The sequence below is a fragment of the Delphinapterus leucas genome, chromosome 3 (genome assembly GCF_059928025.1).
Source record: "Delphinapterus leucas isolate spDelLeu-1000000601 "Yukka" chromosome 3, BTC_Dleu_Yukka2, whole genome shotgun sequence".
Lineage (NCBI taxonomy): Eukaryota > Metazoa > Chordata > Mammalia > Artiodactyla > Monodontidae > Delphinapterus > Delphinapterus leucas.
Window position 1 is genome coordinate 87,983,638 of NC_143131.1, and position 22,839 is coordinate 88,006,476.

Sequence of the window (22,839 nt, forward strand, 5' to 3'; positions counted from 1 at the left end):
AGTGGTAAAATACTTGCTAAACCTATGAACTGCAATAACCTGAAAGAAAAAAAATGTAGTTCATAATCTTGTAGAGTTGGGTGACGGACTTAAGGAAACACAATGCTGGAAGGGTGGGTTATCTGCTTCTACTGTAGACCACATACGTGTATATGTAGAAAACAAAAGAATATACAAAAAACTACTAAAATTCATAAGAGAATTTACTGAGTAAACAGATTATACAGGGTTAAAGTGCAGTATTTGCATACCTGTACAATAGCAGAAACATAATGAAGATGAAATTTTAAAATATTTCCATGAACAATAACATCAATAATATCAAATACATAGAAAGGAATATATAAATGGTATACAGAAGATGTATAATGAAAACTAAAATTATTGCAAACTAAAGGAGACATAAATATTTCATGGAATATTATATAAATTATCCCCCAAATTGATCTTTAGAGTAAACACTGCTCCAATAAAAATTCCAGCCAAATTTGTCTTTTTGAGAGGAAGAGAGGGCAAAACAAGTTCTAAAATTTATATTGAACTTCAAAGGCCAATAATGACCCCTTTTGAATGTACAAGTTGAAATGATGAACAATTAAAAGAGTAAAAATATGATACACATAAACACATACTGAGAGTACAAACCAGAAATAGCAATGCATTATATTTTAAAATATATGCATAATTAACAAATATAACAACAATAGTATTTAAGGCACAAAGGAAAATAAAAGATCTAAATACTACTACATCTCTTTTAAAACTGAATCCATTACTAAAAACTTCACACAAAGAAAACTGCAGGCTTAAATCATTTTGGAGATGAATTCTTCAAAACATACAAGGAAGAAATATCACCAATCTCACATAAAGTTTTCCAGAGAATAAAGAAAGAGGGAATATTTTCCAACTGTATAAGACTTCATATCCTTAATAATAATCATAATAAGAACTTTACAAGATGACAAAATTCTCTTTATTAATGTAAGTGTAAAAATTCTAAAAACAAGACAGAAAATCAAGTCTGGGAAATATCAAAAGTATATTACATCATGACTAAGTGACACTTATTCCAGGAATGCAAGAATAATTGAAGATATTAACCAAAAAAGGGATAAAAATCATATGTTCATCCCAATAGATGAAGGAAAGCATTACAAACATTTCAGCATGCAATCATGATTTTAAAAAAATCCTCTTTGCATATCAGGAAGAAAAAGGAACTTCCTTGATATATAGCATCTACCAAAAACCTACACAATACTTGCTTTCAAAACTTCTATCTAATATTATACTGAAGGTTCAGGCCAATGCATTAAAGCATTCAAAAATAAATAATTAGTATAATAATAAAAAAGGAAAAATGACATATTATTTGCTGATGAAATTATTGTATACAAATAATGAATAGTGAATAAATGTGAATGGTTAAACCATGGTTCATACAGATCATTGAATACTGAAGAAAAATAATAATAATAAATAAACAACAACAAAGTAGATGAATCCCTGGGGAATTATGCTGCGTGAAAACAGCCAATCTCTAATAATACATATTGTATTATTCTTTAATACAGTACTGTAAAAAGACAAAATTTTAGAGAGAACATATTAGTTGTTGCCAAGGGTTAGAGGTAAGAAGAAGGTGGTGTTGGATTGAAGTGGGTGTGATTGTAAGGTGGTAACATGAGGGATCCTTATGTGCAAAGTACAAAGCTTTCTCCTTAGGAAAGCAGGGCAGCTAATTAATTTAGTTCTTAGAAAGGTTATAATTATCCACTTATCCAAAAGCCATTCTGCTGGTGGTAGCCAGTGCTTTTAAAATTTTAGAATCCACAGAGCATTTCTGAAATTAAAGTCACTTTAAAAAATTACTACTATGCCAAGAAGTGATAGTAAGCAGATTACGTGCCAAATGCAGTTTAGAACTGTTATCACTGAGATATACAGCCTCATTTGTAGATATTTCAGTGAATTTCTAAATTAACCAATAAAGGAGGGATAGTTCATAATATAATAGATATATGAAGCCAAACAGATTTTACCTGACATCTATGTTAACTATGAGATGCAAATCAAGAGATAGTTATAATAAACCAGATAAAACTAGGCCTATTTTTCCTTTTTTTTCCTTTTCCTCTTCCTTCCTTCGTCCTCCCTCCCTCCCTCTTTCTCTCTTTCTTCCTTCCTTCCCCCTTTTGTTCTTTCTTTCTTTCTTTCTTCCTTCCTTTTCTTTTTTTTTCTTTCTTCCCTCCCTCCTTTCTTTCTTTCCTTTCTCTCTCTCTCTTTTCTTTTCTTCCTCTCTCTCTCTCTCTTTCTTTCTTTCTTTCTTTCTTTCCTTGAAACATAATGATTAGCAGTTGCCTGGATCTTCTAGAAAGGAAAATACAAGAAATGGAATCCTTGCTTTCATTCTTCATTTGTGTCTGATGATTAAGGTAATATACTTTTATCTTTAAATACTGAATCAAAAGCAGGGAAGGGTAAGCTGTGACAAAGTGAGAGAGTGGCATGGATATATATACACTACCAAACATAAAATAGATATATATACATAACATAAAACATAAAATAGATATATGTTATATTATGTTTTGTATATAGATATATATACATAACATATGTTATGTTATGTTATGTATATAGATATATATACATAAAACATAAAATAGATATATATATATACACTACCAAACATAAAATAGATAGCTAGTGGGAAGCAGCTGCATAGCACAGCTAGGTGGTTTGTGACCACCTAGAGGGGTGGGATAGGGAGGGTGGGAGGGAGGGAGACGCAAGAGGGAAGAGATATGGGAAATATGTATATGTATAACTGATTCACTTTGTTATAAAGCAGAAACTAACACACCATTGTAAAGCAATTATACTCCAATAAAGCTGTTAAAAAAAAAAAAGAAAAAGCAGGCCTGGCAGTCAGAAAGGCATCAAAATGAAAGTAAAAGACTTCCTTAGAAAGCATTTTTTGGGGAAATGAAAGTCAGTTGCATAAGTTGAAGGGCTCCTAGTCACTCTGTTTTTCTGACTCATCACTAAATTAATCAGAGATTCCGATGCAGCTTCTTCCTGTTTGCTAAACATGCCCCCCATGGCCCTTATCAAGAATTATTTCAGAGGCAATACTGTGCTTGAAGTCAAATTGGAGTAGAGGAGAAATAAGTATCAGGTGAGAAAATAAAGAGAGTAAATATCACCATTTTTGGAGAAGTTTAGCATGAATTGGCAAATAATTGACTGATAGGGTAATAACTATCAGATGATATGGGTGGTAGGGTTTAGTTATCTTAGGCAAAATCACTGAAAATACTGAAAATTCCTACCTATACACTTAAACACTTTCTTGCTACTCATACAACTCTTTCATTTTTTATCCTCTTCCAATTTACTGCATAGATTATAAAATGAGAAGCCTTTTCTTTATAATGCATATAATTTCATTAATAAGCAGAGCACTTCTCCTTCAAATATAGATATACATACAGAAACATGCATATATGTATATATATGATACATAGATATGCTTTGTGTGCACACACATGTGTAAACATACTGTGTACTGATAATAATCATCTAAAATAAATAGATGATAGGTTCATATACAGTAAGTGTTTTTCCCATTATATATCATTGATTTAATAACACTATCAATATTGCATTTATGAAAAAAATATTTTCTAATAGCTACTTCTGTATTTTTATGAGTGTATTATTTGGAACAAACTTCAAATTGGTTTTATATATTTTTCTGCCAAAAATGTGATTTTTAAACCTCCTTTCCTTCTAAGGTATAAAAGGGTACATGAAGCCTCTGTACATTTGTTTTCTTCCTCATATTTAATGACTAATCAATTACTTGTACAATAAAAAGCATGATCACAAAATTAATAGCAATAACTTGGAATAATATTGTAAAAATAAATAAGACCTCCTTACAAATATAGAATATGTCAATCTATACATTAGAAAAAAATTTGATGTTTGTTGTATAAATATCAACTGTATTCCAGAGAAGTCATTTGTGTTTCACAGAAAATGATGAAAAATCTCTAGTGGTTTTACGTTACTCTTTGAGATACATTTTTAAGACACAATGAAATTGTCCAGTAACATCCGGTTTAAAATATTCAGCCTTAAACTTCCGATTTTTAAAAATTTCCTTTGATGGCCACTTCTGTGAAATTAGAGTTTTCTCAGCACATGGTCTGCACATTCTATGTGTGCACTCACTTCCTACATACATCATTCTGAATGTGCTTTTCACAGTACTTTGTTTATCCCCACACTTTAAATAAACTATTTTTTAGCCATTGATTCATATCTTAAATTAGAGTAATAGCAGTAAAAGGTGATATATGATAAATTATTAAACATAAACAATAAAAAGTAAATGATGTGAAACACATGGACCAAAATCACTGAGCCTTGTTCAAAGGCTGATAATAGAGACAAACTCAACAATGTGATTCTGTAGTTCATGGGAAAACCTTAACAATGTAGAGATTAAGAATAGAACAAGATTGAATTAAAATCTGAATGGAATATAAATTTCACATTTCCAATTTGGGAAACATAAAGAAAATTTTTTCTTCTCTCCCCTTCCTCATGCCACCACAAACAGCAGCAGCAGCTATATCCGCAGAAAACCATGACAGAACACAGAGAATTGCAATGGTCCATTTACCACACTTTACAAACACTGCACTAATGACTCCTTCCTTATCACTCTTCACCTATTAAGACTTGCACTAAACATATCTTTTAAAGTTTTACATTAGTGTGGCTTCAAATACATCTTTTATGTGCAGTAATGATTTTCTAATGAATGTGCATGCCTCAATGTCTTCCAAGTATTGATTAGCATAAGCAGGCTAATTTTAATTCCTAGTGATTTTCATTTGTCAACAAGATCTTTATCAGTTTCCTACTGTATGCCTAGCCTAATTAAGAAAAATAAATTGAGCCAGATATATAAAATTGTGATTTTTCTTTCTTAGATGGATAGAGGATAAAGGTAATGGTTAAATATTGTAATATTTAATTTATATAATGGTTTGACATTATATTTAACTTACAATTCCTATTTATTTAAAAATAAAATAACATTTTCAATAACAATACAAAAACATTAAAGTAATTTTGAAAAAATAAGATATGAATAATAATGTGATTCTAACACTACCGCTAGACTTACTTCGTCAAGGGGTAAAATTGATATGAACTTGTTTCAACCCCTAATCATATGTATTCAACACAGTACAATATATTCAATACAATTCACATTCTATACAGTTTTGCCGGCTCTAATCAAATAACTATTTTTTTCTTTCTATATCACTTTGACTTTGTGTAACATGTTATAAATACCAATTTTGAAAAGTCTAATTCTGTGCTTTTTGCATGAAAATTTTCATTTCTCCTTCATATTTATAATTTTTAATATCTACGTAACATTCCTTTTAGCCGATGTATTATAACCTTTAAAACCTCCTTAGACATAAGATTTTCACTTTTTAAATTTTATGATTTTATGAATTAAAATTTTACCAAACTTTTCTGAGTGTATAGCATTATATTTTTGATAATTGTTCCCTTAAATCAAATTTCCATAAGTGAGATTACCCAATCAGAGACTGCGATTATTTATTTTGATTTGGGGCCATGCAGCATATTGTTTCCAGAGGATCTTACCAATATATAACACCAGATTTCTTATATAGAGAAAGACTTGGAAAAGTTATTTTCCTATACTGAAGTTTTCTTGGGATAATAACTGCAAACTAAATTCTGTGTGATATTTCAATTCTTGTAAAATTTATTCTTCACTTCCTACTACCTAAAGTCTGTCAAAGGTTTTTTTCCACCTCTCTGCATGTTGCTATAAATTAATGTTTCATTGATACCTTGGTGATACAGGAATACTCATCCACTTGCCATTCTGAGATGTTAAATAAAACATGACTGAATGTAAAATTCTTCTAAAAGTGAAATTTAGAGTCAATTATAAAACTTACAAATTCTCCTACTTAACTTCCCTGAAGGATAGTATAAGCATCATTACTCTGAAGGAGAGCTGAACATACATAAATACACTGCCGTTTTGAATATCAGTAACAGTACCTGAAAAACAAGTAACTCATCTTTTCAAGTAGTATTCTCATGTGATTTTTTGAAAGTTGATACTTCACATTCTGAAAGTCACAAACCAATAGCGAATGTCATGAAAATATTACCTAAGAATCCCTTGCTGATTTTTATTTACAGGAAAAAAATAATTTTATTTTTAAAGAGACTAATTGTCCCCTTTTTTGGATTGAGGAGAACATCTAGAGGACTGTACTATGTCAGGCTATCTAGAAAACTAAACTATTAAAAAAAAATACGCATGACACTTTGTAAAATGAAAGGCCACACATATTTGGAACTAACAAGTCATTTCAATGGTATGTATTAAATTCCAGAGGGCCCAACACTGAGCTAACTTATAGGGAAATCCTATAAATAAATAAATCCTATAAATAAATAAAGTTAGTTTTATTCAATTCCTCCATAGAATGGGACTGGGAAAATGTTTTTCTCATGTCCTACTGCAGTACAGAATGCCGAAGACCACCTATTCATATTCAGATGAACTTAATGGTTCAAACTACTAGCTGGCAAGTGGTCCAGAGGCTGTGAATAGATGAGGATCCGGAATCAACAACATTCTGGAACTTCTGTCCTTTTTCATGCCAATGGCTCTTGCTTCTCTACTCCTTCCTTTAAATCTGCATCTCCCCTATGCCACCAGTTCCCCTTCCCTCCCATTTACCACAGACCTAAAATTATCTTTGGGTGGAGAAAAACTTGCTCTCTAAGTACATGGTAGAATCTTTCAGTTTATCACTTACACCAATGCTTTCTCTAAGTATTTACTTGTCAGTTCTATGTATGATGAAAGAGAGGATGAAAAAGGCTTAGGGTTCGAATGAAATGCTGGAAGATAAGAAGAGAAATACACAGGAAACACACAGGTTAATACTTCCAGATATAACCCTGCTCTCTGTGTTACTGCTTACAAGAAAGCTTCAAATCCTAGTTTCCCTTTGTAATAGAGTTTGAAGCTCTGAGTAATGTGAATCATATTTACATAAAGTGTAGGCAAGCAATGAATCTAGTTTTCATTGCTTCTTTTATTTTTCCATGTGAGTGGAATCCAGGTCATCAAGTATTCCCGTTATTAACAGGACAGACATAGTTACAAATTCTCAGACTAACATCTGTATATTCCATTATATTTTGTTATCCAAGAAAATCTGAGTGATTTAACATCCATGTTTAAACAAATAGCTGAAATTCCTCCAATTTGAAACACTTTTTGGATTCCAGATATAAAACTGTGGATTTTAATTTAGCTATGGCATACTCATGACTGAAATAAGCTTGAAACTTTTCTGCTTCTAATTTTATTAAAAGTAATCCTTTTTCTCTTTCACGGAAAACATATAGCCTCTCCCTAGTTTGACATACACAAAACCTCAGGCTTGCTTGTGAAAAAATTCACACATTCTATACTTCATTATTTTAAGGAAAACATATGTATCTTCAGCTGGATCTTTTGGTAGGTTACAAATGGATTCTTAGCCTCTGTTGTGATATAATTAGATTGGTTTTATTTATGATGTTATTTATAGCTTTGTAGTCCATTACATAATATATTGAGTTTCTAAAACATTGCCCTAACTGGGAATTCATGGGCTCTTACAGGAGGAAACAAGTAAATATAAGTGGAAATTAAGCACCATTATCAAAGCTTATTAAAAACCCCTTCAATTAGACATTCACATTGTTTTTTTTTTCTTTCATAACCGTGCAGCTTGTAAAAATTCTTTAGTATGTTATGTATATGCAAAAGAAACACAAGAAAGTACCAGCAATTAAATCCTACCTCATTATCTTTTTGATGCTTTGATTTTACGGATCTTCTCGTGTCCACAGAGCCATTCTTTATCCTACCACAGAAGGCACTTACCTTTCTCATAACTGTCATAATATCTTGTCATTTTAATCTACTTTGTTTTTCTTTTAACTGACTGTCACCCTCTAACAAAATGGACTCCTTCAGGACAAGAAACTTGTCTCCCTTGTCTGTGTCTCCCCAAAATTAATATCTCACAAATCATTTTTACCTTCCATAAACCTTTGAAAAGTCTCATTTATCTTTCTATATATACTACTTATTTCTCCCCAAATAGCTTCCATTAGGAATATATATTCTAAATAATACATTCTTTGAATTAGTAAAGGTAAGCATTGTACTTTGAGACCTACTTTTTTATCACATATTTGTTGAAATGATAATGCATATGATTGAATCAAACTCTTTTTGCTTCTCTTAGTCCAAAGGTATTTCCATGTTACAGATAACTGGTTAATGTAAAACAAAATCAGTATGCAAAATGAGAATGTCATAGATTAAATTTAAAATATAATGTAGAGTAAAAATTAATTCTTGAAAATATTTATTTTACCTCATATGAAATACATCAGGACTAGTTGTCCACAGCTTATAATGTCCCAAAGCACAGCTTTACTTTTAAACACAATATAGTGATTTTTATATCTAGGCAATCTTAGATTTACTAATTAATTTAAAAATTAATTCATTAAACAAATTCTATATAGTAAGTACTATGCTAAGTATATCAGTCAGGATACATTTCTTAAGTAATTAAAATAGTTTTTATTAAATATAAAACATAAAAATCTGCCTTTCCTACATCTAATGTTTCATTTATTTATGAATCACAAGGACAAATTAAGAGAAAGTGTATGTACAACATATTATGAACAAAGGCCTCTGTTTATCAAATGGCTTCTTGTACTTCTCTATTAATGATTGCACAACTCTTAAGAGGCAAAATATATGATAATTTGGAATTGTTTTTACCTGTATGCCATTAATAAAACCTAATCACCAAGATAAACACCTCTTATAATTGAGAGAACTTATTTAAAAAGAGATAAAATAGGAACTCAATATTCTCACATATCAGTTAGACATTCCAAATTTTAAAAGAAAAATACTTTCAGTAGAAATTTATCTTTAGTTTTTATAACTTACTACGTTCAGTCCAATTGCCTGTATTTTAATCTGAGCCTTACCATTTACTAGAGGTAGAACCTTTGGGAATTTTTTAACCTTTCTAGGCCCTAGTCTCTTTATTTGTAAAATTACATCACATGGTTCTTTGGAGAATTAAAGGAATTTTTATATGTTTAAAATGTCTGACAAATTATAAAAGCCCTATAAATATTATTGTTTTTATCATATGAACTTGATTGTAATAGTATAATTATTTCTCTTATAATTCCCTGTTCAAAACATATTCAAATAAATATCTTCTCAAGAACACTTACTCTTTCCTCCTTTGGGGGCACCCAGGTTTTTATGAGGTAGAAAGAATCTTCCGTCCTTGGAGAAGTCCTTCAAGTAGTACCTGAGTGTCAGTCAAATGGCAGTTATCACATATCTATTATAGTTAATGCCTTTCAATATACTACCCTCTCACAAACCCAAGGACTATAATTATTTGGAAATAGATTTTTACCTTAATATTAGTCTGCTTTAACCTCTTTGAAAGCAGGAGGTCAAGGAATATTTAAATTATAGTCTGTGTTTCCTTCTTACTCAGAGAGTTCAAATTTTTTTAAATGAATAGTTCAATTAAATAGGTTTTCTTAGGCTTTAAAAATAATAGAAAAAACGTAGTGTGGGTCACTTTTTACCCAATCATAAATTTATCATTTGTTAACTCATCGAAGCCCTTCTGGCAGTGCTGGCACAGAAGGTGGGATGAGCACTCAGGGCTCTCATTTTTCTGGTTGGTTTCAGGCTCTGAGTCACTCTCCCTTCTGTGTTATTCTAACAGCAGAACCCCAGGAAATGTTGTTTGTATGTAAATGTCAGTAAAGTGAAATTGAGTCTCCACAAATAATCCCATATAAAAGCTCTATAACATTTTATTTCTAAAACTGCTCCACGATCTTTACTAACTTATCAATATCACCAAAAACCATAGTGGCGATTACTTTTTTTCCGAAGAAACACTGTTTAAAAATCAGTCATAGGGCTTCCCTGGTGGCGCAGTGGTTGAGAGTCTGTCTGCCAGTGCAGGGGACACGGGCTCATGCCCCGGTCCGGGAAGATCCCACATGCCGCAGAGCGGCTAGGCCCGTGATCCATGGCCGCTGAGCCTGCGCATCCGGAGCCTGTGCTCCGCAACGGGAAAGGCCACAACAGTGAGAGGCCCGCGTAACGAAAAAAAAAAAAATCAGTCATAAAAATCACAATCTCTACCAAGTTTAGGGTTATGGTCATTTGAATTTGAAATTTCAGCATGAAACCATGGCTTACATTACCACAGAGTAAATACTGTGGACTATCAGCAGTTTAAATCAGATAGTTTTGCTTGACCAAAGGATACACAATGAGACAAAACAAAGAGAATTACACACAGTGTGCACAATACGAGTTGCATTGTCCAACCAAATCAAAGTTCTTTTACATTCATGAGGCAGGAGGCGGGGAACAGGAGATGCCTGTTAGACACTGAGTTTTGCAGACTCACACATCTGCATAATGATTTTAGTCAACAGCATTCTGTAACACAAAGGGCATGGAGATGGCTACCCTGCTTAGATTGCCAGAGGAAATATTAAAATACAAAAGAAGTGAAGACTGCCTGTGCCTTTCTATATGTACATAATAAAGCAGCAGGAGCTCAAAGTACTGTCAGCAAAATATTGATCCCTCGGCCTCTAGACTTATTAGGAGAAACTTGTCCAACCCTCTTATTTTAAATATATCTAGTTCACATGACAGAGAATATATGATATTACTCCATACCTGATCTTTGACTTTATTTCTGAGATATCTCTTGATAGCTTAGCTTTATATACATCACCAAAAAAAAAAAAAAAAGAAAAAAGAAAACCCATATAATTGTTGAGTGTCTACAATGAATTGGAATAAGTGGCAAAGAAATGAACACAAAAATCAGAATACCAGCTTTTGTAGAGCTTAGTAACAGGGAAATAAAACCATGATCAAATAAATATATACATATATACTATATTTATACATTATAGAAATTTTTGGTAAAATTTACAGTTAACTTAAAAAATATATTTATAAAAGTTATTCATTTAATTGATTTCATTGCTGACTAAAAGTTTTCATATTTGACCTTGCCAATCTGGGGATTCTTTGTGGGTAGTTCCCTCCCTCCCTCCCTTTCTTTCTTCCTTCCTCCCTTCCTTCCTTCCCCTGCCTTTTCTTTCTTATAGATCAATTCAAACTCAGTAAATATATATCTACTTGATTTTCAATACCTGCATTATATTCCATTTATGAATATAAAATAATTGACTTTATTCCCCTAAATATGAATAAATGAATACTTATGACATTTTTACTATTTACAGTAATGTCACATTGAGAATATAACATATGTTGTATGAATTCTAGTACTTTGTATGAGTATCTTCCAAGATAAATTTCTAGAAATAAAATTGCCCATTCAAAAAATATACTTTTAACTCTGTGCTATTAAAATACCTCACCCTGAAAGAAGTTTATGCCAATTTATATACCAAACTATAGTATGGGAATACCTGTCAAATTGTAATTTTTCTTAATTAATCCATTTATTCATTTATTCAACAAGTAGTTATTGTATCCTTATAATATGCCAGGCACTATTATAGCTAATGGTTCACTATTATCACAGTGAACCAGCCAGAAAAAGCTGCTGCCATACCAGAAGCTTATATTCTAACAAATAATTAGTGAAGCTTGTCCTACAATGCTTGATTTTATGATAGCCTTCTGGCCTGAAGAAAAAATAGACTGAATTTTGAGGAAAAAAGTCTTCTGAGCTTTTCCATGGTGTTAAGATAGATACTATATCCTGCTGAGAACTGAAAATATGCAAGATTTATTTACAAATTAGGAGTCTATTTATTTACTGGAAGCCATTATAATTATCTCACACATTTTATTTTTGCAAAACATCAAGAGGTCAGTGAGAAAATTATACTCTGCCTTAGGTCCACAATTTGGCTTTGTAGCAGCAGAATGCAATTCTTGGTCACTGTACATTTAAATATTCTCTAATGATGATTCTATTTGCTTCTTTCTCTCCACATAACAGTATAATTTCGTGTTGCTATTTTAATCATTTTTCCTGTATTTCACAATAATTTCACATTCTATAAAAATCTTATGGAAATAAATTTTAACAATTTCAAATTTTTATACTCTTATGAATTGACAATCCATGCACATGGTTATGATACACTTACAAAAAACTATATATAAATTGTTTTTTCCATTCTAGACCCACAACAATCCTGGTGGCACCCATAATTGTATTTCTTGTGCATACTTAAATAATATTCTAGGCATATACCACCTAAACTTAAGGCACACATATAGTTTATCGACCAAACTGAGACTTTTGTGAGAGTAAAAGGGTGTACAAGTTTTCATTAAGCTAGGACAACAGGTGAAAATCAGAAATATATGGAGCAAACTAAAATATGTGGTCGCCCTAACTATACATCATATGTATTCAGGTAAATATATTTTCAAATTTGATCTGTATGGCAGCAAGTACATACTATTCTTCACTTTCTTTTTTAACATTACAATATATTTTGAGTATATTTCCAGAAAAAAATGACTAATCCTTTATAATGTCTACATAAATACATCATTATTTTCCCTGCTGACATTTAGATTGTTTCCATTCTTTTACTATTACAAAAAATATTGTATTGAACATTCTTATATATAGGTCATTTTGCTTATATATATCTTTATGATAAGTTGTTAGAATTGTTGAACTAAAAGCTATGTGTTTTTTAATCAAAAAATCCACAAACAATAAATGCTGGAGAGGGTGTGGAGAGAAGGGAAACCTCCTACACTATTGGGGGGAATGTAAATTGGTACAGCCACTACGGAGAATAGTATGAAGTTTCCTTAAAAAAACTAAAAATAGGGCTTCCCTGGTGGTGCAGTGGTTGAGAGTCTGCCTGCCGATGCAGGGGACACACATTCGTGCCCCGCTCCAGGAAGATCCCACAGGCCGCGGAGCGGCTGGTCCCGTGAGCCATGGCCGCTGAGCCTGCGCGTCCGGAGCCTGTGCTCCGCAACGGGAAAGGCCGCAACAGTGAGAGGCCCACGTAACGCAAAAAAAAAAAAAACAAAACTAAAAATAGAGCTACCATATAGTCTTGCAATCCCACTCCTGGGCATATATCTGGAGAAAAACATGATCCGAAAGGATGCATGCACCCCAATGTTCATTCCAGCACTGTTTACAATAGCCAAGACATGGAAGCAACCTAAATGTCCATCAACAGAGGAATGGATAAAGAAGCTGTGGTACATATATACAATGGTATATTACTCAGCCATTAAAAAGAATGAATTAATGCCATTTGCAGCAATATGGAGAGACCTAGAGATTGTCATACTGAGTGAAGTAAGTCAGACAGAAAGAGAAATATCATATGATATTGCTTACATGCAGAATCTAAAAAGAAATGATACAAATGAACTTATTTACAAAACAGAAACAGATTCATAGACTTAGAGCACAAACTTTTAGATTCTGAGTAATATTTCATTGTATGTATGTACCAATTAATCACACACACAAAAAACCCCTTCAAGATAGCAGACGAACTGGAGACACAAAACAGTTGCTATTCCACAGCAATGCTAAATTTGGAAGATAGAGAATATCCTTTGATTAAGTCACCTTTTTTACTCCCTGAAGGTAACCCCAAAGCTTATTGTGCTCTGTGGCCCTTGGTTCTGCCCTCTGGGATTTACTTCCTTCTCCATTATTCTCTTGAGCCATATCTGAAGATAGTATTGAAGAATATGCTCACTTCAGCCTTCTTCTACTTTGTAGATTGTTAGGTACTCAAATATCATTTTAAGTTAAACATAGTCTTTCTCTTTGGACCCAAGGTGCTGTGGCTCTTTAATGACTGAGTCTAATTTTTCTTCTAATTTCTTCCAGTCAGCTCCACATGCCAACAGTCAAAGCTACATTCTTTTTAAGATGGATCTCTTTCTCTACTGCATATTTACATTTGTGAAGTCACACTCTCTATCAAAGTTGAGACACTAACCATCCTTCTAACTCTCAAAGAGTAGACTACTTGTTCTCTAAAAGTGGTTGGGGGGGGGAAGAATCAGAATTTTTCAGCAATAGAGAAATGAGAAGAAAATAGAAGCTCAAAAAAGGATTTCACATAACTAGATTCAGAAAGTGTTATTTAGAAATTCATAACTTAAAAGTTATAAATGTTAATCCTCTTGCTTCTTTGTATTTTCTAGTACGTAGAGGCATAGTATTATGTTAGATGTCCAGGTAACATCAGTTCTTAGGCATGTAGGCACCAGTTGTTAACTGACTCCTCCAAAATGAGAAAAAGAGGAAATAAACAAAGCCTCATAGCTAAGGCTTTTTCTCTTGCAATGTTCTGGCAGGCAAAAAAAAAATTTTTAAGGGAAAATGTCATATCAGTATCTGTCATATTTAACAACTGAGGAAAAATATTTCTTACCCTATAAACAAGATGAAATTATTTAGGTATTTCTTGATCGCATTTATTTTCTTTACTGCAATTAAAATCACTATACATTTTCCTACTCTTTCCTCTATCAATATTTATTGAGTGTTTTACTCTTTGGCAGGGACTATGCTATTCACTTGAGGAATGCAAAATGCAAAATTTCTTACACATTCTGAAGTAAAAGAAGAATGACTAAACAAGCAGTGTCCAAACAATAGCATGCACATTAATCAGGAATAAACTGAGCATTAAGTGAAGAGGCAAGAAGGTGCTCCTGGGGAATCGGGGAAGAATTCACAGAGGAGGAACTAACAGAATCTTTAAAAATGAAGAGTAAGCAGATAGATATTGCAAGTTGAGATGACACCAATGCAAGGGCAATAGGCATGAGAAAATAAGGGCACTGCAAATACATTGGCATACCTGACCCTAATTTTCAACTAGAGAGACCTGAGTCCCAGACTGTTTGGCCCTGTAAAAACCCATTCTCCAGCAGTTAGAATGCTATGAATTTTTTAATTTAAAAATATTATTTATTTATTTATTTTACTGAATGTGGTATGATCAGATGAGTGATTTAAAGCAATAAAACTTATAGGACGGGGAAATGGATTGGCATGGGGTGGTATTGACAGCAGGGAGACCAGGCTGTTACAGGGGTAGGACACTCACAGGTCTGAACAAAGATCATGATCATTTTTTTTTCAAAAATCGCTTTCAATAAAGGAAATCTTTCTCCTGATTTAACTGCAAATATTAATATAAATTTTTCTTTCTACCATTTTTCTGAAAAAACAAAACTAAAGTTTCAATGTTGTTTTTACTTAAAAATATACTACATGAAAATTTATAGAGTATAACTAATTTTAAGAGTATAACTGATAGATACAAATGTACAGCTTTTAAAATTTCTATGAGAAGAATGGATAAATATTTTATTCATGTAAAATGTTAAAGCTCAACATGAAAATAGTTACTTTTCTTAATTCACATTGTCTTTCGTTATTAGGAGGATACATGTTTAGATGAAGGAAATTTTCCTTAAAAATATCTATTTAAACAGGGACCCAATCCACTGATTTTACTCTCCTAATAAATATAACCCCACATAAGGGCTGTCACTATATCCTGTACTAGGCAGCAAGTATGAAGAGCCGAACTAATTAGCAATAAATCTGCCAGAATACTCTCAAAATAGTGTCATAATTAATCAGAATAGGAATAAATGAATTGAAAAATGTTAGTCCTCATGAAAGAAATCTTATCAATTTCTAGCGCTCCTTAACTGACTTGTGTGTCTTTAACCTGGCATACCCATCAGTCTTTGCCTTTCAAGTCAGATATAAATGTTCTGATTACCTTGGATGAAGAGATTATAAAAAGCTTTATAGGAGCACCAAATAATTGTGATTCTTGGCTGGCTTATATTTATTTGTTCAAGCACACTTGATTCTAGTAATATAATTCATCTCTCTATTCATATTTTAAAATAGTTACCTCTGTAGTTCTTTAATCTTTAAATGAGCTTTAGTCTTTTAGAATAATTTCATTTACTTTTTACATTGACAAATGTAACATGGCAATGTAAGATAGGTGAGGGATATTCAGGAACTTTGCAAATTTTCTGTAAACCTAAAACTATTCTAAATTTTTTTTAATTTATTTAAATTTTTTTTCATAAGACAAAATTATTAATACAAAGTAATAGTGAAAACAGGCTAAACAGACTCACATGTATACCTGACAAATAATGTACTGATTGTTAACAGGACTTCCACATGCATTTTATACTATGAAATATTTTGTACAGTAGATTTACACCTCATGAGTTAAGCTGTAATCAAATGGTAAAGAGGGTCATTTTGTCAAAATTATGCTTTACATCTGTTAAACTACCACAAAATATGGAATGTATTGTCTTATGTATACAACATTGTAGAGGGTTATATCAATTCTTATAAATCCTTCCTAGTCAGTGTTTCTCAATGGTCTCTTTCTAATAAATATAATCCTTCAATTTAATTTTCCAGCTCCCAACCACTTGCACAAACAACGTTATTCATTTCTTTCTCAGTGATCTGGAAACTCTTTGGAGAATCCCCACTCTCCTTTCAAAAGCATTAAAATATGGATTGATTATTTAAGATTTTATAGTATTTATTCTCAGAGGCACATTATCATTGAGAACAATGCTGAATCATCACCTCTAAATTATTATTATTTTTTATTTCCATATGATTCAGATGAGTTCTAGCAGGTACATGTGTGACTCCATTGTTCTTCAGGATGTTGAATACCCTTATTAATATTTATATTTTTCATACCCCCAAGTTACATATTTTGCGTAGATAAGAGCTGGATGTTGTTATATTTAACTGGAATAAAATCAGTGAACTGTATTTAAAAGGAGAACTCATCTAAATATTGATAGCAAAATAATAAATGATCATCAAATTGATGTCTGTTCAGTTTAAATATTAATCTTTGAAGCAGTAACATCTAATGGTGGTGCTGTTACTGTGCCATTCAAACAGGCACCATAATTTTTGTGAGTGATGATGGTCATTATTTGTATTGACACTAAATTAAAAATCCCAAGTTGATAAAACCAATAAAAATTTTTTTGATCACATAATAAGGAAAATTAACCAGAAAAATTACAATTGCTTATACAATTTTAACAAATAAAAGAAAAAAAACAGAAAGTTTATCCATTATTAAAGATTTTATCTCTGTTATGTGAAGTGAAAATGTAGTAATTTTAGGTGGGCAAAGCTTAGTGCTGCTCACTGCTTCTAATGCTCAACCTTTCAGGCACATAGTATACTTCCTTGATCCTTATTGTTACATGGAGTAAATTTAGGAGTTCTGGCCACAAATTGTGTGTGTAAATGATTTGTAACACTTCTTGGCAAAATATTTAATTTGTTGTACAAATCTCCTGAGCTTTATTTTTCATCTGGCAAAGTGACAAACTATATTCCAAACTGTGTTTGCCCCATCAGCCTAGGTCCACTTGTGACTCTCAAGTTTCTATGAATAGAGTTGCTCTGCTGATCAGAATGTGTTTTTGCATGAGAAACAACCAGAAAATAAAAAATTTAAAATGCAATCTACTTTGTCCTCACAAGTGACTGAGAATTGAGAGTTTCTGGTTACCAGACCATAACTTTTGCTTATACAGTAACAATGTCATTTTTCTTTTAAATGAGGAAATGCCATATAATTCTAGCCCCACAGAATTTGCTACTTTAATTGACTATATGCATTGAACAAACTAAATAAATAATTGCCAGGTTTTTTTTCTTCATAATGGATGGTGTGCACATAAGGAAATAAAAGCATTTATTTTAAGCATGAGAAGTAGACATATAGTTTTAGACATTAGAGATAATATTACCAGACCCTACCCTAAAGACCAACATTTATCTAACACCACTATTTCTTCAAGTAAAACTGACATCATTTAAAATACTAGAAGAACTGGGCTTCCCTGGTGGTGCAGTGGTTGGGGGTCCGCCTGCCGATGTGGGGGATGTGGGTTCGTGCCCCGGTCCGGGAGGATCCCACCTGCGGTGGAGCGGCTGTGAGCCGTGAGCTGTGGCCACTGGGCCTGTGCGTCCGGAGCCTGTGCTCCGCGGCGGGAGAGGCCACAGCGGTGAGAGGCCCGCATACAGCAAAAAAAAAAAAAAAAAAAATACTAGAAGAACTAAGACATGTACAGGCAGTGAGTGTCAAGCTTAGCGTTTCCTTTGAAGGAATATTCAATAAATGTTTCTCTTCTACCAAAATCTCCCTTGCCTCACCTTTATCCATCCATACTATTTACTCATTTTGAGATTCTTTTGACAGTCTACAACTCACCCATTTTAAAGACACTATCATCTCATTTTTTTCTTATCTAAAGGTAGACCATTTTATGAATTCCAATACTCACAGGGTGCATTAAAAAGTTAATTTATATTTTCTACAATTATTTCATCATTACATTATCAATAATTATCTGTGATAATCTTATCCTTTAAGCACAGTGGATAGTTAGACCATTATATTAAGACTTTTCCATAACTTATCTTTTTCCAACTACTTCAAACAGTTGCAAGTACTTCGCTAGTGTTCAGTAAAACCTTTTTTTTTTAACTGGAAGATTCAAACCTAACTTAAAATGCACATTTTCCATGAAAACTTCATAAACTAGTTTCAATTTACTTAGATAAGTCTCTTATGCTACATATCTTCAATATTTTTATTAAGTTTTTAGAAAATCAGTTCAAATTTATTAACAAACTCTCTGAGATCAACAAGTTTTACTCATCTAAGTATTATATTTTCTTTCTATTGTACTCCACCATATTTCCTAAACCTTAACTCAATGCTCTGAATTCTAAAGGAGTCTTAACTGCTACATTCAGGTATATATATGAGTCTAACAAGAAGCATAGATTAGCCAACAAACCCTATAGGTTGATTAGGTTTGAAAGACATGTTTAACTTGATAGAATATGCTTTACCAAATGTGGTTTCTACATGTAATTTTTTAATCTAGGTATTACAAAAAAGAGGAAGTCAAAATCCCTCAAACACATGTGAAAAAAATCTCAACTCATTTAGTAATCAGCGAAATGCAAATTAAAACCACAATTAGGTTCCATTAAAAACCTACCAGATTAACAAACATTTAAACATATCTGAAGATGCTAAGTGTGGATGAAAATGTGGATACTATGGGTGCAAACTAGTACACTATTTGGGAACACTATTTAGGAAATTTTAAATTACACATATTCTACAAGGTAGCAGTTCAATTCTATGCATATATACTCTAGAAAAACTTTTGTTCATGTGTACCAGAAGACATGTACAAGATTGTTTTCCACAAGTTTTTTTCAGACTAGTCTGAAACTGGATATGTTCACCATTCATAGAATGGATACATTTTTATTCAAGCAATATAAAGCCGTAAAGTATGAAAATATTGGGGAGGAAAAACACTCTTAGATTCTATGGCTGAACCTGAAAATTAAACTTACATAAGACAGATTTACAGGAAAAAACACACCAATTTTACTTAATACTTTTATGTGCACAAAGGAGTTTTCGTAAGGAAAACAAAAACCTGAATAAGCAGTTAGGACCAAGAGCTTATTCATTTTTAACAAGGAAATGATACATTTGTGGAGAAGTGACAAAACAAAGATATACAGGCTAAGGGTAGTAAATTATGAGAAAGTGAATAGGAAATAAATAGCAAAAATTAATAGAAGATAAGGCTTATTTTAATAGATTTGTTTGTACAGATCGGTTTTGACACCACCCCTCAGTCTCCAGTGATAAGAATGTTCTCCTCCTGGTACAGTGAGGGCACCTTTCTCATGGTTAATTTTATGACCTGCTTTTAGGTAGAAAGGGGAAGGTCAGAGAGCCCTTCCTGCAACTGCTGTTTCTCTAGTGTTTTCAAGCTCAAAATAGTTAATATGCCAAAGTGGCATATTTTCAGGATAACATGTTTTGAACCTCTACAAAAACGAATGGGCTGTGTGGTGGTTAATTTTGTGTGTTAACTTGACTATGCTAATGGATGCCCAGAATGCTAGTAAAACATTATTTGAGTGTGTCTGTGAGGTGTTTCTGGAAGAGATTAGCAGTTTTAAAAAATCTGTATTAGAGTATAGTTGATTTACAATGTTATGTTAGTTTCAGGTATACGGTAAAGTGAATCACTTATACATATACATATATACACTATTTTTTAGATTCTCTTCATTACAGAGTATGGAGTAGAGTTCCCTACACTATACATAGGTCCTTATTAGTTATCTATTTTATATATAGTAGTGTATATAGTCATGTGTATATGTCAATTCCAATCTCCCAATTTATCTCTCCCTCCCTTTCCCACCTGGTACCCATAAGTTTGTTTCCTATGTCTGTGACTCTATTCCACATATAAGCGATATCAAATGATATTTGTCCTTCTCTGTCTGACTTACTTCACTCAGTACGACAATCGCTAGGTCCATTCATATTGCTGCAAATGGCATTATTTTGTTCTTTTTTATGGCTAATATTTCATTGTATATATGTACCACATCTTCTTTATCCATTCCTATGTTGATGGGCATACACTAATCAAAACAGTATGGTACTGGCACAAAAACAGAAATACAGATCAATGGAACAGGATAGAAAATCCAGAGATAAACCCATGCACCTATGGTCACCTAATCTATGACAAAGGAGACAAGAATATACAATGAAGAAAAGACAGTCTCTTCAATATGTGGTGCAGGGAAAAATGGACAGCTACATGTAAAAGAATGAAATTAGAACACCCACTAACACCATACAGAAAAATAAACTCAAAATGGATTAAAGACCTAAATATTAGGCTAGATACTATAAAACTCTTAGAGGAAAACACAGGCAGAACACACCCTGGCATAAATTGCAGTAAGATCTTTTTTGATCCACCTCCTAGAGTAATGAAAATAAAAACAAAATAAACAAATGGGATCTAATTAAACTTAAAAGTTTTTGCAGGAAAAGATAACCCTCAGAATGGGAGAAAATATTTGCAAATGAAGCAACCAACAAAGGATTAATCTCCAAAATATATAAATAGCTCATGCAGCTCAATATTAAAAAAACAAACAACCCAATCCAAAAATGGGCAGACCTAAATAGACATTTCTCCAAAGAAGACATACAGATGGCCAAAAAGCACATAAAAAGATGCTCAACATCACTAATCATTAGAGAAATGCAAATCAAAACTACAATGAGGTATCACCTCACACCAGTCAGAATGGCCATCATCAAAAAAATCTAGAAACAATAAATGCTGGAGAGGGTGTGGAGAAAAGGGAATCTTCCTACACTGTTGGTGGGAATGTTAATTGGTACAGCCACTATGGGGAACAGTAGAGAGGTTCCTTAAAAAAACTAAAAATTCAAAAATATACATGCATCCCAATGTTCACTGCAGCACTATTTACAATAGCCAGAACATGGAAGCAAATTAGATTAGCATTTGAATTCGTAGACTGAGTAAAGATCAGCAATGCTGGTACACATTATCCAACCCTTTGAGGACCTGAATAGAACAAAAGGCAGAGGAAGTGTGAATTTTCTCTCTGGTTGAATGGGACATCTATGTTCTGCCCTTTGAAGTCAGCATTCCTAGTTCTCAGACCTTTGGATTTAGACGGGGACTTAGACCATTGGCTGCCCTGGCTTTGGACTTGGACTGAATTACACCACCTGCTCTCCTGGTTCTCCAGCTTGCAGACTGTACACTGTGGGACTTCTCAGCCTCCATATTTGTCTGTGCCAATTCCTCTAATAAATCTCTCTCTCTCTCTCTCTCTGACTCTCTCCATCTCTGTCTCCCTCTCTCTCTCTCTCTCTCTCTCTCTCTCTCTATATATATATATATATATATATATATATACATATACATATATATATATACACACACACTTGTTTTTGCTTTCTGGAGAACCCTGTTTAAAACAGGCAATGTACAACAATATAAAACAAGTTCATAATATTTACCATAGGAAAGAAGGCACACAATTATATATAGTACGAGTTAATTTATGTAGAGTTCAAGACCAGGCAAACTAAAACAAAGTTATAAATGGGTAAATACATAGTAAAATATAAAAGATAAGCAAAGGATTGTTATAACAGATCAGGAGAGTGATAATTTTTTCAGGAAAAAATATTTTGGGAGAGGAACATTAAGCTTCAAGGGTGCCAGAAATATTATCTTTTTTTTGAGCAAGGTGATGGTTATATATTCATTAATACTTATTATTTAAATGACACATGTATTTTATCACTCATGTGTACACATATTTCTCACAATAGTAAAAATCAACCCAACCTGAATTTTACACAACACAGAATTGAACAAAAAAATAGGTAGAGGGGAATAGGAAAAAAATTAAGAATATAGAGAAAGGAATTGGTTTATTTTCTCAGGATCTCAATAAAACATTTAGCTAAATATTTCTTGGCTTAGTTCAAATTTATAAAGGGCTTAACAAATGAGATTGACTTCTATAATAAAGAGACAAGATACCTGAAGAGCCAAAGCACAGACAGCTTAATTCGGTTTCATTAAGGTTTTGATTATATTGGCATATAGAGTTATGTAATGTGGCATATGACACTCAGATGATC